The sequence below is a fragment of the Typopeltis vanoorti genome, chromosome 15, assembly GCF_054136105.1.
Source record: "Typopeltis vanoorti isolate ZY-2024b chromosome 15, IOZ_Tvanoo_1.0, whole genome shotgun sequence".
In the NCBI taxonomy this organism is placed as follows: domain Eukaryota; kingdom Metazoa; phylum Arthropoda; class Arachnida; order Uropygi; family Thelyphonidae; genus Typopeltis; species Typopeltis vanoorti.
Genome location: NC_143563.1, coordinates 32,258,145 through 32,272,305, shown reverse-complemented (window position 1 = coordinate 32,272,305; position 14,161 = coordinate 32,258,145). Strand labels below are relative to the sequence as shown.

Sequence of the window (14,161 nt, the reverse complement as noted above, 5' to 3'; positions counted from 1 at the left end):
CCCATCTATAAAAAGGGGAAATAAAATTGAAGGTGAGAATTACAGAAGAATTTCCCTACTAAGTGTCCCTGATAAGATTTATGCAAGTATACTTGAGAAACTAAGCTTTAAACTTTAGATTTCTTAAAAGCCTTTGATTTGATTCAATCAATAGACAAAGGAAGGTTCAAAACTGCCATGTTGTACCATCATGACCATATTAAGATCTGATAATGTTGGAGTCTCAGGTAACAGATAGATTTGGAGGAAAATTGTAGATAGGAAGTTAGTAATGATGTAAATTTTTCATGTAGTACTATCACATCCTGTACACCCCTTCAGGGTACATGTCAGGAATTTGATGATGATGGGGTTCATCTTAGTTATGACATACCCTTGAAAATAATCAAAGCAAAATCAGAGCCATACCAAAATAATTATGCAAGCATAATGGTCTGTGGAGAGATGACAGAGCTTTCCTGTTTCCACTGGAGTTTTTCCAGAGAGACTGTCTAGAACCATATCTTTTTATTATTACCCTTGATTATGTATTCAGAATCACGGGAAATGGATATAGAATAACTCTAGAAGATTTGGCAAGTATTTTTTTTTTGCAGATGATGTTGTTTGAATAACATTCAGACTGCCCAAAACCACCAAATAATTTATGTAAAAATGCAGCATTGGTTGGGTTGGCAATCAATAACAGTCAAACTGAAGTCTTAAAGAACAGAACAGAAGGATATATTAGCTAGATGATCACATTCTTAAAGAATGTAAATGATTTTCGACCTTGCTTCCTACATCAATATTCTAATTGGCATAGTGAAAAGAAAGCACAAAGTTCTACAATTCCATAAAAGTCTAATATCTGGAAATCTAATCTCATCACCACAAACACCAAAATTTGTCTGTACAAAACCACCAGTCAAGCCATATTTACAGGTGGAACATTGCTACTTAACAAGCAATTATCATCAATAGCTTTGTGACAACATGCCTTCACACAATACTTGGATATACATGGAAATATTACATTCCTAATAGTGTCAATCTTGAAAAAAGTCAGCAAAGATCCCTAACAGAAACAATTCAAAAAGTCAGCTGAGATGGTTGGGATACCAAATGGGACAACAACCTTCACTTATGAGATGGAAGGCTTGAGAGAACAGCATGGGTTTGTTAATGGAGGTCATGCTTTAGTAACTTGGTTACGTTTTATAACAGAGTGACTAGTGTACTGATTGGGGGAAATGCATATACAATGATTTATTTGGATTTTTCTAAAGCATTTGATTAAATACCACATGAAAAACTACTACTGAAATTGGGCATGATGGGGTTGGATAGTCATTTGGTAGCTTGGTTACAAGGCTGGTTGACTAATAGGAGCCAGAGAATTGTGTATAGAGGTGCAGTGTCCCAAAAAAGGAAGGTGACAAGTGGAGTGCCACAGGGTTTTTTCTGGGACCACTGCTGTTTAACTTGTATAGCAATTATATAGTTCAAGGTGTGAAAGGAGATATTCACTTGTTTGCTGATTATGCCAAATTAGGAAGATGGAATGAGGTTTATCATTGGAGGAACTTTGCTTCAAAAGGTGAGGTGGAGGTAATGGATCCAGGCATTTTGATATATAAATAACTGAAGTTCAGGGGACAAAGTACAAAAGTTTTGAGAGTTAGCAAAAAATCGTTGCTATAATGCAAAGAACAGTGACCTAAAAAGATAAGGTGGTGACAGTTCCACTTTATAAGCCGCTAATTAGGCCACGTTTGGATTTATTAAACATGAGGACATAGTAAGGGAATGTGGTCATCAGAGCTTGGCAGACAGGAAGAGGAGAGGTGATACGATTGAGACATATAAGCTGGTGAGAGGAGCCTATCAAATAGATGCAGGGAAATTATTGCATAGGATAATGAGTGAAGTAAGAACTAGAGGTTATCCCTGGAAGCTGTACAAAGGCCATGTGAGTCAAGAGATGAAAGAGATTTTTTGCTTGGCAGGTGGTGAACGAGTGGAATGGCTTGCCAGAATAGGTTGGGAGTGCTCCAATACTGAATGTGTTCAAAGCAACGCATGATATTTATTGTGGTCTATGAGTGTTTGATCACCTGCAACGAGTCAATAGACTCCAAGAAGACTTGGAAGTAATATTAAAAGAAGCTTTTTTTTTTTTTTTTTGCTAGGAACAGGGAAAAAAGGACCCAGAGGAAAACAAAAACCAAGATCGAGGTAGACTGTTACAGTATCGGATTAGAAGATGGAAATATAATATCTAATAATGTTGGATTCTTGACAGACAACAGATTAATTTAGATAAAGGAAGTTAATAATGACTTAAGAGGTATTAATGAGAAACCAACCATTATTGGTCGGTTTGAACTTAAGTCATCGGAATGAGTAAAGTTTAAACTTTAAAATGTTTGGAAAATGAAATTAAACACTTAAGTTCAGAGGATAGCTTTAATGTCGATGAAACCAGGTTATACTACACAGTGTACCTGTTAAGTAATAAGATTGATTTTTTACAGCACAGCCCTTTGAATAAAACAAACATATTTATAGTTTGGACAGCTAGAATGTGTTGTAATCAAAATGCAACTTTCAATCAGGTGATGCAGCAGTTTTTGTGTGGCAACCATTGAAGTAAGTGTGTGCGAGAGAAGCATGTCAGAAGTTGAGTCATGAAGCAAAGAGCTGTGATAAAATTTTGCTGTAAATTAGGAAAAACTGCTACAGAAGTGTACCAAGACCTAAAAAAAAAGTTTATGCCAATGACTGTCTGAGCAGTGCAGAGGTGTACCACTAGCTTTCAATGTTTTAAAGAGGGAGTGAGTCCCTGTAGGATGAACCACACTTTGGATGGCGTTTCTGCACAGACAAATGAAAATGTGGTGAAAGTTACAGAAATTGTTACGTATGACAAGCAAATAACCACTAGGATACTCACTGTACAGCTTGGTGTCAGTAAGGAAATGGCCAAATTAATCTGAGAGATTTGTGCAAGAGGAAGATTTGTTCAAGGTTTGTGCTACACAAGTTGACACAAGAACAGAGAGAGCATCAGGTTGCATGTTGTCAAAATTTCATCCATGAATGATCAAGAGGGGTGCTTAAGGGTCGAAGCTGTATAACTGAGAGAAGACCTCCACATAGCCTTTAAAGGAATGCTGAGAACCGACCAGGGCTTCTGACCTAATGTCCAATCCTCACCTTCTCGTGGTGCACCCTCCTGGGTATCTACCTGGATACTGAACGAATGAGGATGGGGTCGCAATTTGGGATTTAGCTCACCAAATTGTATTCTTATTGACTTAAAGAAATATAGAAAATGATTGTACAACATGACAAAATTTCATGCCGGCTGGGGCGTCGGCCAGTTAAACAAGCCCCCCCTGTTGTTTTTGCCAGGGAACCAGGGCAAACAGCGAAAAATCAGCTACTGGAAGAAATCTGAAAGCACACCCCATCAACATCAGAGTTAAAGATCGGTACTATCAACATAAGAAGCATGAATGGCAAAGAAATGGAGCTAGCTGAAGAATTAAATAAGTACCAGATCGACATAATAGGAGTGACTAAAACAAAAAAAGACAAAAACTGGTGAGATCTTTCTGAGCAATAAATACAAAATGTTATATTCAGGAAATGACAATCAAGGAAAAGAAGCAGTAGCCATAGTATTCAACACAAAATACGAGGCTAATCTTCTTGAATGGCAGGCAGTCTCAAGTAGTGATGTGGGCAAATATTAGAATGGGGAATTGGACAATGAGACTTATTTCCCCCACAGAAGGTTCTACTAAGGTAGAAGTGGAGGAATTTTTTGATGCTTTAGAAAAAGCAACTCACACAATGAAAAAGGAAAAGTCGGTCCTTGTTGGGGATCTAAATAGCAGAGTAGGAAATGACTGTCAGACATACAAAAATATTTTGGGAAAATTTGAAGAAAAGACCAAAGCTAATAATAATGGCAAATATCTGTTGGATTTCTGCTCAGGACATGGACTGGTTATTACAAACACCATGTTCCAACATAAAAATGTGCACAAATTCACATGGAGAGAAGAGACAAGTAATAAGAAAAGTCTCATTGACTATGTTATTGTTGACAGTGATGTTTTCTCCGTGGTGCAGGACACCAGAGTGTACAGAGGATTTGAAATTGGAAGCGATCACTATTTAGTCTTGAGCAGGAAAAAATTGAATTTGATATTGAAAACAATAACATGTAAGAAAGTTTAAAAGCGAATAAAAGTTGAGCAGCTCTTAGATGTGATCTATAGACTAAAATACACAAACATTATTCAAGAAATAATGAAACAGTTTGAGAACAGGAACCAAACCTTGGAGATTCAGTGGCAAGCCTTCAAGAAATCCCAGTTAATTCAGCGAGAGAGGCACGTGGTGAGGTTGTCTGCAAGGATAGAAAAATCAGAACTCCATGGTGGGCACAGGAAGTTAAAGAGGAGGTGAAGGAAAAGAAGAAAGCATATCAAAAGTTCCTGTCAAATAAGTCAGCTTTTGCTCTTAGAGAATACAGAGACAAATGTAAGAAAGCAAAACACTGTAAAACTAGCTAAACAAAAGTCATGGGAGGACTTTCGCAAGAACATAGAAAATAAATATCAAGAAGGTGGCAAAATATTCTGGATGTTGTTGTTGAAGAAGCTCAGAAATGAAGCAAAGAGTGCTGTAAAAGGAATAAGAGATAAAAGTGAAATGAAAAGAGGAGAAAAAGATATCCGTGAAGTATGGGGTAATTACTTCGAAAAATTGCTAAATGAAACAAGCAGTGATAGCACAGTGGTAAAAAACACTCAAAAGGCATACAGTCAGGAATACATATCCATACTTGAAGTAGAAAAAGCCATCAAAGGCTTGAAATGTGGAAAAGCAGCAGGAGTAGATGATATTCAACCAGAAATGCTGAAGTATGGTGGTATAAAAGTCTTACAGTGGCTGCACTGCATAGTTTACAATGCCTGAACAGAGGGGGACGAATTCCTGATGATTGGAGTAGAGCTCTCATAGTACCCATATATAAAAAGGGAAATAAAACTGAATATGAGAATTACAGAGCTACTGAGTGTTCCTGGCAAGATCTATGCAAGCATACTTGAGAAACGGTTGAGAAGAATTGTGGAAGAAAAGCTTGGAGAAGAACAAGCTGGATTCAGGCCAAATAGAGGCTGTCAGGATCAGATCTTCACTTTACGACAAATAGCTGAGAAAGCGTGGGAATATATCAAAGATCTGTATTTAAGTTTTGTTGATCTGGAAAAGGCATATGACAAGGTTCCAATGGGGCATTATATCAAGCAATACGTAGTCTTTATTTGAGTTGTAAGTCAGCAGTTAGAATTGAAGGAAGTACAGGAAGATGGTTTAATGTTAAATCTGGTGTGAGACAAGGATGTACATTATCCCCTCTGTTATTCATTATCTATATTGATCACATTATGAAGGAAAGTGGTATTAGAATTGGAGATGTTAATGTCAGCTCTTTGCTTTATGTGGACAATGTTATACTTCTAAATAAATCTGCTACAAGTTTGCAAGACTAAATTGAATAACTGTTGTAATAGATATGGTATGAAGGTCAGCATTAAAAAGACAAAGACAATGAAAATAATTAGAATTATTGAAAATGTCAACTGTGTTGTGAACAGGGAACCTGTGGAACAAGTAAAGCATTTCAGCTACTTAGGCACAATTTTTACTGATGATGGTAAATTAAATAAGGAAGTAGACAACAGAATCAACAAAGCTGGTATGGTAGGCAGTCAACTGAATAAATTCATATGGAATAAGAGAGAAATTAGTCGGAACACTAAATTAGCTGTATACAAGACAGTGTTCAAACCAGTTTTAACTTATGGATCTGAGAGCTGGGTCAGAAGTAAAACACTTGACCAAAGACTAGAGACTGCAGATATGAGAGTCCTGAAAAAGATTAGGGGCACGAACAGATGGCATCAATGGCAATATCATATTAAAAACGAGGATATTAGGAAAGAACTTTACATTGTCAGCATCCAGAAATGAGTTAGCAGAGCTAATCTCAGGTGGTGTGGTCACTTAAGCAGAATGGGTGAGGAAAGATTAGCAAAACAAGTGTTCTCTGCCAGGTTGGCAGGAAAACGACCCAGAGGAAGACCAAGATATAGGTGGATTGATATGGTACAAAGTGCCTTAGATGATAGAAATATAAGATCTGATAATGTTGGAGTCTTGACACGTAGCAGACTGATTTGGAGGAAAATTGTAGATAGGAAGTTAGTAATGATGTAAATTTTTCATGTAGTATTATCATATCCTGTACACCCCTTGTGGGTACATGTCAGGAACTTGATGATAATGATGAATGATCAAGAACATGATGTGCTGCAAAGAATTGTCATTGGTGATCAAATTTAGTGTGTTTAATCTGATCTGAAAACTAAAATGTCAGAGCATTCCATGCTCTGGCATTTTAGTGTCAAGACAATGGTTGTTTTTTCAACACTGCTGTAATTATCCACCACGAATTTGTTACTGATGGTACCACAGTTAATAGTCAGTATATTATTTAAGAGTAATGCAATGTCTGTATGCCCACATTCAACATGTCAGGAAAGAACTGTTCCATAACAACTGGTTTCTGTTGCACACTGTATATTGCTTATGAAGCAGAGTCTGGCTTCAAAGTCTGTGTGATCGAACATCCCCCCCCCCCCCATTCACCAGATTTGGCTGCCACAGACTTTTTCCTGTTCCCAAAGATAAAGTGTGCCTTGAAAGGGGAGTGCTTTAATGACAGTAAGGACACATCCACTGCAGTGTGATCCAGACAATGAAGGAGGTTCCCATTCAGGACTTCCACTGTGCCTTCGAACACCGGCATGACAGATAAATGTTGTGTAAAGTTGGAGGGGGACATTATTTTGAATCGGTGTAAATAACAATTCCAAATATAGTCCTTTGTTTCGATATAAGAATTGTTGTCTCATTAATAGGTACACTGTATAATCTTTCAAGAAGAAGAAAACTCTTGTGTAGCACAGTTTTGTTACAACAAATTCTATGTTGTTGTTGCGTCCATTGAAGAGCTTCTAGATATGACCGTGAATCTGTAGAACTGCTTTGGTAATCTGTTGAACTTTGATGGAATAGAGCTTTTCTCTAGAGTTATTGTCAATTTTCTGTAGAGCAGCAGCAATTGCTGGACAAGAATAAATATGGACAGGTGTTAGTTCAACTCCTGGACAGTTCTTGCATGTTTCATAGCTCCTAGCAACATCTGGCTGAATTTTCATTCCTTTAAAATGTTCCATCCTTAGTCTGGTGATGATTGTGGTTATTTCTCTATTTTCATTAATTTCACTGATTTCATTCTTCTTCTTGATAGTTTGTTTTACCAATCTTATTTTGGCAACAGAGTTAGCATCAGTTAGCGATAGTGGGTGTAATTTTTGAGGTAAGTATCTTGCTTCTTTGGCTAGTCTGTCTGCTCTTTCTTGCTGTCAATATTTACATGGGCTGGAATCAATTCTTTCTGTAATGTTTTTGAGAGATAGAATTTGAGAGCTGTTTGTATGGCTGTTAATTCACAATTGACAGCTGTGATTTTGATTTGCATTTCCTCACCTCCAGGTAGAGTTAAAAAAAACCCTAAACCTCCTTGGTTGAGTGCTTCATCAGATGATCTATAGTGTAGGCAGTGACATGGTTTGGATTATTTAAGTGATGTATAACATCAAGTCCTTTTATTTTCTTGTTCTGAATCCTTTTTTGAACAATGTTCTAGGAGATTTAAGTTTACCATTGTGTTTTTTGCTAGAATAGGTAGGCGTAAAAAATGGCTCTTTGCTTATTTCAATGGACAGGTGCTCTAAGTCGATCTGTTTTCTAATTTCATGATCATAACGTAATGTAGATGATCTCTTTAGTCTAGATTTTCTTGTCCAGGCATCGAAAGTCCTGAGTGAGACGTGATCCTGTTGTGCATTTCCCGATTCTGTTTAGTGAATTTAATTGTGGAGAGTTTTCTTCTGTCTTCTAGTATGTCAAGCCCACACTCTTGTTGAGCTTTTAAATTATTCATGGATGAGACTGCACCTATAATAATTTTTGCTGCTCTTGATTGTACAAGTTTTTCTTTTGAGCTAGTAGAAGCTGGAGCTTAGATTGATGAGGCATATTCCATAGTGGGTCATATGAGTGCTATATATGTAGTTTTGAGTGTCTTTGGTTTTGCACCCCACTTTGTTCCACAAAGCCTTTTGATGATATTAAGCTTTTTAAGAGCTTTATTAGATATACTTGTAATATGAGTTGTAAATCTCAGTTGTCAATCTTTGGAGCCTCTGTTTTTTCTATTTTGGTATTATATATTTTGATTTGAGGGTTGTAATTGTGTCTATTTTTTTTTTTTTTTTAATCAGTGGAGAAGATGCTCAGTTTTGTTTTTCTGGGTTTATCTGTAATTTAAGTTCATCTTTGCCCATCTTTCTAAGTCTTTTATTGAATTATTTAAGACTTTTTTTAGATTGTTGAGGATTACTGCTAGTGTGCTAGATTGCTATATCATCTGCATAGCATGCTATTTTTGTGTCATTTATTATGTGAGGATGGATATTGTTCATATAGATGAAAAATAGGAGTGGGCTTAAAACAGAACTGTGTGAGACTCCAGCCCAAGGTGGATGCATGTTGGAATAAATTCCATTAACTTTTTCTTCCTTTCATGAAATTCTATGCCTATTGGATAAAGTGTGGCTGGCTAAACACTATCTGGATGTTTCAGACTCTGTAAGTAAAATATGCTCATGATGTTCTTCTAAAAGGAATCCGAGCTGAATGACTAATCTGTAACAACAAAGGTTGCATGAATAAGGAATCTTGTGAACTCTAGGATAAGAGAGAAGAGGATATTTGTCTTTCAGAAAGGCTAGGAAGGAATTTATTTTTCAAAATGGACAGAAAAAAAACTTGAAGATCAATCTGGTAAAGATGTCTCACAATTTTCTCTGACAGTCTTTTAACACAAGAGAACTAAAATTCTAGAAACTTCTCAAGGAGAATTAAAATGAAAGTGATAATTACTATTTTTTTTATCAATTATTTTTGTATTATAGATGAAAGTTGATCTGATAAATGACAGTTCCTTATTTAAAAGTGAAATAAATAGAACATAACTTATAACAGCCGGCCTGGTTGACCGAGTGGTTAGCATATCCACTCCTTAGCTAAACAGCTGCAGGTTCGAATCCCACCATGGGCATGAATGTTAGTGATTGTCTGTGAAATTACTGTGGTGGCTATAGATAGTGTTCGTGTAGATGATGATAGTAGTTGCAGTTCATTGTAGTTGATGGATTGAGTAGTGGAGAAGAGTTGTATAGTAGATACCCCTCTATCGAGGAGTCTCGACTCCCTGGAGGTGTCACGTAATAATAATGTGCAGGGTGAACTAAAGTTTAATTCATGTTATATTTCTAACAAGGATAATGATGTGAAGTGGCATTAATTTATTTACTTGTATAAGTTGGTTTCCTGCATATTGAGAACTGTAGACTGCCATTAGGTTGGTGCAGAATAAGCATGTCTAGAAAGGGGAAGCAATTGTTATCATCTACTTAAAGCACAAATTTAATTCTGGGCTTCACTGAATCAATTTTCTCAAGAAGTTAATGAAGTTCAGACAAGGAAGAGTTCCATACAACAAAAACATCAATCAACATATCTGTACCAAATGGATAGCTTAGGGAAAAAAACTGCTGAGAATATTGTTCAAAATGTTCCATAAAATAGTTTGCTAAAGTAGGGGAAAAGGAGACCTCCTTGCAGTTTCTTCTGCTTGTACAGTTTATTTTAACAAAAAGAACCTGAATTTATGAAAAATTCTAATAATTTTGCATCAGAAGGAAAAACATTGCATAGTAATTCTATTGTATCAGCCAGCAGGATGTTTGTGAAGAGTAAATCTTGAAGTAAAAGATAACAAATGCTTTCCCTTTCTTGATGTTCTTATTTTGTGTCAGGTCTTCAGTTCTCAATATACAGGAAACCAACTCATACAGGTAAATATATTTATGTTGCTTATCATCACCCCTGTCAGAAATATTGTATGATTAAAATTTTAGCTCACAATGCATATAAGTGATGTTCTTCTGATTCTCTAAAGTAATGAACTGCATTTATCAGATCTGCTTTCATCTCTAATGGTTATAATACAAAAACAGTTGAAATAATCATCCTAATCCTCCTCAAGAAGAAGTTCCTCGAATTTCAATTCCGTGTGTTAAAAGGACAATTAAAGAAAATTGCAAGATTTCTTTGCTAGATTGACCCTACAAATTTCTTTCCATACAGTTTTTTTTTTTTTTTTTTTGTTTAAATTCATTTCTAACCTCCCCAAAAGACAAATATCCTCCTCTCTCTTATCCTAGAGTTTACAGAATCCATTGTCCATGGCCTCTGTTAAAATATATGGTGTGTTCAACTCAAATTCATCTAGAAGAGTCTGATAAGTTTGCTTTAACTACCCATGCCTTATCCACCATGCATAGAATTAATTAGAACAAAACTAAAGCCCTACACAAAAGTTATTTTCTTCTTGAAAGAGTATATAAAGAAAGTTGTGAAGCCCACATTCACAGTCTGAACTTCAGCAAAAGCGACTGCCTTAAACTTTCCCAATTTTGGGAAGTCATCCTAAATTTATCAAATTTATTTCTTTGTATTCTGATAGTAAAAGTTATTCTCCTGCAGTATGTATTCAGGGGTGTGCCGACCATATGTGCAATGCACACAGGCACTAGGATAGTAAAAACACCAAAGAGGAGGAAATACTTTTACAAAAAACGTTTTTTTAAAGCGCTTTTTTTATTGGAAGTGGGAAGAGATAGGGGGTGCCAACTAAAGTTTTGCATATACAGGTGTCGGAAACTACTGGCACGCCCCTGTATGTATTGTTGCAATCAAATGTTGCAATTTAAGTGTTATTCTTATTATGTTTATCTCACTTCATCTGCATTGGCAACAGCTAGGAACATAGCCAAAAATTCTATAAATAATAATTTCTAATGCAATTGTCATTCTGTCACTATAATTTTATCATTATGTGGTCTGCTTATGTTTCAATATTTAATATCGAATATTGAATTAGATATTTAAATCTATAGTAATGAGGAAAGTTAAATTTCAATGTTTATACTAGATGAACAAATCTTGTGATATTAGCATATGATGATTGAGTTACAAGGACATTCACACATAACATTATGCTTATGTATTAATAATAATTCAGAGACATTATTAGGCAGTCTTGAACTGGCAACATATTCTCTTTATACAAACAGAAATACTTAACAAAAATAAAGATCATATGTCATCTTGAATGCTGGATAAAACTGAATAACTTGATGGAAATAATTCACAAAACTAAGGAATGAAATGAAATGTTAATTTAATGTGGGAAATTGTAATCTTAAGGCTTCCTCTTCAACATTTACAACTACTCTTCTTATACACATGTATCCTTCTGATGACCTCAATACAGAGGTCGAAACGTCAAGTTATTATTTTATTATTAATCAGTAAAATAATCTTTTCAACACGTGTGTTTTGTGTCCCTAAACTAAATTCATAAATACGAATGCCGATCACCGTGTAACCTTAAAAGAAATTTACAACTACTGATTAACACCCATAGAGGATGCCCTTCTAAGATGATGAAAAAAAATATTTCACTTTCTAAGAGAATAAAGTTCTTAAGTCTACTCATTTTCACTTCCTTAGTGAGCCTGCCTACATTCATGTATGCTGTGTTCTTCTATTTCAACCCTGATAATATCATCTCCATAACCCAGATGGAATACTGGAATCATTAAGCTATGTTTAATTTCATATCTTGGTACTATGAATTAATATATATTACTGTTACTGATAAGATAGTTGAATCTATCAAGATTACATAGCACAAAAACAATAACAAAATTTTAAAAAATAATAATGAAAAATTAAATTAGTATTTTCATATAAATAACTTATATTTTAATAATTTCATAAAAGCTTATTATTTTACTTGTCACTGTTTTCCGGAGCTGCTAACCATAAACCAGTCCTCAATTCAGTCTTTTAGAGAATGCAAGTAATGATATGTGGTGCATAGCAATTTTTATTTTTCCTTCTCGCATAAACAAAACCCACCGGGAAAAACAAGTTTCCTAACTTTTTTAGAACTAATTTAAAATATTTTGGGCTTATAACAGCTATTGCAGGGAGGACTCTAAATATTTCGATGGGTCTACATGGATTGTTAAATGTTATACCAAGCTAAAGCAACTGTCTAGTGAGTGACTCTTAAAATATAGCGTAAAGCACATGAAACCTCTCATATTGCACGTTCGATCGTAGTTATTATATACCAAAGTCAGCTTGTTTTGATTCGGGTTAGCCAACTCTTACGCCACTAAATTATAATATACTGAAAGTTTGGTTTCGTAAATGAAACAAGTTGCTTTAGCTGGTTAAAATATTCGATTTTAACCAGCTAAAGTTTGTATTCGATTCTGCTAAAATGTTTATTAATGTTATACCTCTATAAGAGTGAGTCAAATTATATTGCGCAATTTAAAAAAATTCCTTAATCCCTTATACATAAAATGCACAGCAAGTGTTAAAGTCGGAAGGGGGTGGTGTATTTCTTTCATCGAATGACAACTGAATGCCATTTTAAGTAACATGCATAGAGGAATAATTTATTCCAATATTTCGCCACAACAGCAAACTGCTTATCATGAAACACTTGGATCTATAAGTGAAGAGTCACAGAACTTATTTCAAAACATTTGTTACATGCAATCTAGAACTAGGTACGAAAAAGAATATCAACGAAGTGAGGCGTTTGTAGTAAACATGCAGTTCTGCGATGTTAGAAGACCAATGAGACGACACTCCGAAGCTCCAAATAAGTATATAAAACATCAGCCTGAACAGCAAAGACCTCTTAACTATATAATCATCACCACGGCCTTTTACCAAATTAAATGAAATGAGAAAGCATTGAATCGATGATCGTTTCAAAATCAAATTATACTCTACTCAATGAATATATCTTATGTTTCTACATTATAACTATCCCCGAGAGTCCTACTTCACTTAAAATACAGCAAGGTGCATTAACAATCTCAACTTCAGGTAAGTGATGCAGCACATTTTTTTAGTGTACTTGATGGAGAAAGAGATGAACGACTAATTTTTCGATTTTATATTCGAAATTATAAATATACAGTTACAGTGCTGCTGTTGTTTTTAAGTTTTATTCTACGCACCTTGTTTCAATAAGGAAACAGCGACACCAATAATCTAAAAAAGAAAATCATACGAGGATCGTGTTTATATCATCTGATCATATACGAAATATTACAAATTCTTTAGTTCAATTATACTTGAACCCACATACACTTTTCCCCGCACATTTCTTAACGAAAACGATACAAGCGATCGTTCATCTAGACAAACTAGAGATCCCAGTTGTCAATAACGGTGAGTTTTGATGCAATCAAATAGTAAAGCATGTCAAAAATGTTTACCTTTTCTTTTGACTCCAGTGAACAGGCACTGTGGTGTAAAACGAAATAAATAAAACCAACTATAACTATAAATGAACAAGCTTACAGTGTGCAAATTCCTCAGACATACACCACTACTACTACTACAGCTACTACCACTACATTATTTTAGGAGTCCGAAGTGTGGCGAATAACCGGAAGCAATCCCTTCCATTGCAAATCGATGAGGAGAACGAACGGACACCATCCTACGGAAGCTTAAAAAATAAATATAAATACATTATTATTATTATTATTGTTCTTGTTATTATTATTATTATTATTCGTGACACCTCCAAGGAGTCCGAAGACTATATATATATATATATATATATATATATCGAGAGAGAGAGAGAAATAAAATCATGCATATATTATTTTCGGAGAGGATTTCAGAATTCATTTAAAAAATTCGTGTTTTTTTTTTTATAATGGTTTTACAGTCAAGGTCGTCTTGCGACTTGTTATATTCGTAAATTTATACTTAGGTAAAGAAACTATTAGGAGTGGAAAAAGTTGCCAATTGGACATTGAGGTTAAAATAAGAGGTCTATTATTTTCAAAACTAATCAAATTCC

General features: G+C 35.1%; 1 protein-coding gene across 2 annotated transcripts in view; it reads right to left on the bottom strand.

The window, feature by feature from the left end:
• LOC150098576 (ubiquitin carboxyl-terminal hydrolase MINDY-1-like) overlaps positions 1-13,735 on the bottom strand; it is a 137,826-nt gene extending 124,091 nt beyond the window's left edge. The window contains exon 1 of one of the 2 annotated variants that reach the window (XM_090404718.1): positions 13,566-13,735. The gene's annotated coding sequence lies outside the window, so the exon portion shown is untranslated. Of the gene's footprint in view, positions 1-12,055; positions 12,191-13,565 lie in introns of those variants that run through there. The other variant, XM_090404719.1, reaches the window with a different exon arrangement.
• Between the last annotated feature and the right edge of the window lie 426 nt (positions 13,736-14,161).